The sequence below is a fragment of the Gopherus flavomarginatus genome, chromosome 5 (assembly GCF_025201925.1).
Source record: "Gopherus flavomarginatus isolate rGopFla2 chromosome 5, rGopFla2.mat.asm, whole genome shotgun sequence".
Classification (NCBI taxonomy): Eukaryota; Metazoa; Chordata; order Testudines; family Testudinidae; genus Gopherus; species Gopherus flavomarginatus.
In genome coordinates, this window is record NC_066621.1 from 151166590 (window position 1) to 151171343 (window position 4754).

General features: G+C 47.6%; 1 protein-coding gene across 1 annotated transcript in view; it reads left to right on the forward strand.

Moving 5' to 3' along the window:
* The window catches only part of DLGAP5 (DLG associated protein 5), a 236382-nt gene that overhangs the window by 58844 nt on the left and 172784 nt on the right, over nucleotides 1-4754 (forward strand). The window lies entirely within an intron of this gene.

Genomic DNA, 4754 nt, shown 5'->3' on the forward strand with positions numbered 1-4754 from the left:
CCCTCTGTCTCTCTCCCTCCACCCCTTGTATCAGACAGCAGATGCAGTATATCAAGCCTCTGCCCATGATAAGACTTAACAATCATGTTTGGGAGTTTTATCTTCCATTTCAACTTGTCTGTTTTGGATTGTCAAATTGCCATGTAGTCCAATGCTATTTCTGAAGCCTTTCCTATCTCCTAGAGTCATGCATAGTTAGTTGTTTTCATCACAAATGGAAAAATCATCTCATTCCTGATAACTTGATGAAATCTTTCTTCCATTCCCTTGTGACAAATCCCTATTCTAGGAGCAATATTTGAATTGTGAATTTCCATACTTTAATTTTTCTCCAGTTTAACCTTAGCTTACACTTTCCTGGCTCTCTAATAATAATCTTTAAAACTATAGGCCTGATTCTTGGTTACACTAAAGCCAGTTTGTGAAGTTCTAGTAGCTTTAAAGTAATTGCAAATTAGTTTGCATTGGGAGAAACATTCTGAGTTTGAAAGTGAAAAGCAGCCCCAGTCCTGGTCTATATTTAAAGTTTTATTCCAACAGTTATACCAGCAACGCTTTCATATCTGTATAACTAGCTACATGATTTGTTCACTGCTTTAACTATGGCAGTATATTTAAGGCAGCAAAACTTTAAGGTGTAGACAAGCTACCTCCATAAATGAGAATTAGGCCTAATTGATATGTTGTTTTTCTTTAAGTTCTTGATAGTGTCTTTTGTCTTTTAAAAAGTTTAGTAAGTTTGTCTTGGTTCTACCTATTTCGTTTTTATGAAGCAGTATACTAGTGTCCAGGTTCTGGTAGGGATTTGTAGCAATTCAACTGGCTTTTTCTTCTCCCAATGCCTTGTACACTGAATTTTATTTAAGTTCTGTCTTGGAAATTATCTTTCTTTAATTCAGAGCAGTTTATATTTTCTCTTTTTGGTTTAGTTCTTACTCCTAATGTTTTGTGGAGGAGGAAATGTATCTTGATTTTGACTGAAATTACTACTATGGATCACTATTTGGATGCTGGTTATGACAGTAGCTATGGGGTGGGGACAGGATGTGCAGTGTCATGAAATGGTAAAACTTTTTGTAGCCTGACACATCCTGTAACCTGAGCAAGGACATATGCTTTCAAGAATGCCTATAAATAGTGCAACAAAATTGCAGGAAGAGGAGTCTGTCAGACTGTTTTGGAAAGGTCACTTGTGTTTGGGTAGTACTGAGTCACTTAACTTGAAAGATTGAGTTAGAGAACTTTAGAGTGATTCTAGATGACTGACTGGCTTGGAAAGGAGAAGCCATGGTACCTCAAAACATACAGGGATTGTAGAGATGAAATTGGTGCATGAGGGAATTCTGGATGCTGTCATGATACCATACAGTACTAGGTCAGAAATAAACCTAATGCCCAGACATGTACTCTGCATTGAGACATGTATACAACAGAGCTCATGGTGTCCTATTTTGGCAAGGTGTGAATGATGCTGAAGATAAAATACTAGTGTGAACTCTGCAATCAACTCGAGAAGCAGAATGGAGAAGAACCACTGAAACTAAATGGGATTCCTGATCTAATGCTGGTGCAAATCTACTTGAACTAGATGGGGGGCATGTCCAGTTAGGGGACACAGGTGGTTGGATTTATTTAAAAAAAAAAATTGCTTGTCCTGGGATTTTAGATGAGCTGGTCCATAATTCATGATTGACTTATTTAGGCAATTTTTATTATCAATACAAGTACACCTCATCAGGACTTTACTACGTACAGTCAAATGTGTTACCAGAAAAGTAGTACCTATTTCAAACAGCTTGAAACAAAAGAACTGTTGGCTATAGGAGATTGATGCTGACCACAGTTAAACTATCGTTCCACTGCAAAATGTCGTATTAAGGTCACCCATTTTAGAGGCTTTGACCCAGGGGGAAAATACCTTTTGTATTTTTGGTATCTTGCACCAAAGACTTGTAACCCTGCGGTAGCTGCAAAAGAACTACACCTCTACCTCGATGTAACGCTGCCCTTGAGAGCCAAAAAATCCTACCGTGTTATAGGTGAAACTGTGTTATGTCAGACTTGACTTGATCCACTGGCGTGCACAGCCCTGCCCCCCTGGAGCGCTGCTTTACCACGTTATATCCGAATTTGTGTTATATCAGGGTAGAGGTGTATAAACTAGGAAACTGGAATTAGTGCCAGATATCCCAATTTTATAGGGATAGTGCCGATATTTGGGGCTTTGTCTTATATAGGCATCTCTTACCCCACCACCACCTCCTGTCCTAATTTTTCACACTTGTTGTCTGGTCACCCTAACTGGAATAGAAGACAAAAGTGCCAAATAGTTAACCTAGGCCTACGTGCAAGAGTTAAATTTCAATCCAATGGCTGGCACTCTTGATGCTAAATTGTCTGCACCAAGTACATACAGCAGGGACAGAAGCCATATCAACAAAACCAAAGATGGCTCTGCTTTTCTGGGGCTATCCAGAATGCACAAACTCACTCTGTTACTTATTTTCCAGCAAATGCAGGCCTTCCTGGGGCCAGAAAAGGCTATTGCTGAAGGAACTCTTTTGACAAGCAGCTGTCTGATTAGAAAGTTAGGAAAGAGAGTGAGGTTTATTTATACTATATTTTTAAAATAAAAGGGGCTGTTGTAGTAGTGAATGAGGTGTGGTAATGGTATTGATCTGTCAGGGGCCTGGGAAATAACTTTTTGTAAGCCTGAGCTATGTTGTGAATGGGGCTAAGAAACAGAGCAACTTGTGAGCAGCACTCCTGTGTGTTCTCCCTTTAATAAAGGGGCAGTTTACATTCCCAGTTGTGCTGTTTTTAGAGGCCTAGGGCAGACAGAGTGGTCCTCTTCATTTCCTCACCCCCAACCTTTGTAATAGGTCATCTTATTTTTAATAAGGAGGTGGGTGTATGTAATGCAGTGACGGTGCCCGTGCTGCTCCAGTTCAAAGAGAATGGAATGTGAAAATGGTAAATGTTTAAGGGACTCTCTCCTACACTGACTTAAGCTACAGTGTCATATACTAAACTCCTGCATATAAAAGGAGAAGTCTGTTATGGGAAGGGAGGGGTGGCTACCTAACTTGCAGACAGGACCGGCGGTAGTGTTTTTAGCACCCTAGGCGCACGGCCATTTCCCCACCCCGCGCCCTGGTCCCGCGGCTCCGGTGGACCTGCCGTAGTCATGCCTGCGGAGAGGGTCCACGGCTCCAGTGAAGCTGCTGCAGCCTTGCCTGTGGGAGGTCTGCGGGAACAGCGGATTATCCGCAGGAATGCCTGTGGCAGCTCCACTGGAGCCCCAGGACCAGGGGACCCTCCGCAGGCATGACTGCAGCAGGTCCACCAGAGCTGCCTGCCGCTGGCCCCGCCTCCGGCAAAACGCCGCCCCCCAATAATCCTGGTGCCCTAGGCGATTGCCTAGGCCGCCTAAATGGAAGCGCCGGCCCTGCTTGCAGAACAGTAAATACAGGGCTTCTGTTTTCATGGAGGAAGGGAGGGCATTCTCCAGTTAGTGTGGGTACAGATATCTTACACCAGTATTGCTACCCCCCCATTTTTCAGTAAGTCCCACTGTTCAGCTGCCATGATATTTCAAAAAAAAACAAACCCAACACATTGGGGTCTCTACCACTGGTACAGCTGTGGGTGTTCATGTTTTCAAGCAGGTCCCCCACAACCAGCATAGCTAAACTGTTCTGTTGCTGCTGGAAACAGATTCTTTGTATAATCAGAGGCAGGTAGGAGCTGGGGCACTGAGGGGAAAAATAGTGTGTGGTCCTAAGATCACCAGAGGTGCCCATGCGGAATGGGGCTTTGTCCCCGCTCAGGGATCAGGCTGGGCTTATGCATGTTGTGGCCTAAACTGCCCCTAGTCAAGGCCAAGCCTGAGTCCTAGCCCATGTGCCCTGCAGCCCCCTCTCTCCACGCCCCTTCCCTTCCCTTATGGGGCCTTGTGCTCCAACCCTCCTGCCCCCAGGCCCTCTGCCCTCAACCTTTCCCCTGGCAGTCCCCACCTCCCCTTTCCCCACAGCCTGCCTGCTTGCCCAGTTCCCGCTGCCTGTCCCACTCATCATTCCCTCTGCCTGATTCCCTCCCTCAGCTGCTTACCCCATTCCCTCCTCCCCCCACCTGCCTGCCCCACTTTCTCTCCCCCTCCTTGCTTGCCTCATTCCCCCTTGCCCCATGCTCACTCCCCCTCCCCCGCCAGCCTGCTTTCCCACTTCCCCTTCCTCTCACCCTTGCCCCACTTATCCCTTCCCCCTTGTCTGCCCCACACTCACTACTCCCCCCCCACACACACAGCCTTCCTGCTTGCCCACTTCCCGCTGCTTGTCCCACTCACCATTCCCTCTGCCTGACTCACTCCCCCCCACTGCTTGCCCCACTCCCTCCTCCCCCCAACTGCCTGCCCCACTTTCACTCCCCCTCCTTGCTTGCCTCATTCCCCCTTACCCCACTCACCCCTTTCCTGCCTTCCCCACGCTCACAACCCCTCCCCCCACAGCCTGCCTGCCTACTTCCCCTTTCTCCCCCCCCTGCTTGCCCCACTCACCCCTTCCCCCCGCTTGCCCTCAACTCACTCCCCCTCTCCCCACAGCCTGCCCCACCCTCACGCAGGCCCCCCCCAGCTCCCTCCCTCAAGCTCCGCCCCTCCCCTCGGCCCCGCCCCCTTTCCCGGCATGCCCGCGGTTGAAAACAAAGTCCCACGTGAGCGGCGCGCGGCGCGGCGGGCCCGTCATGGCGTCTCCCGG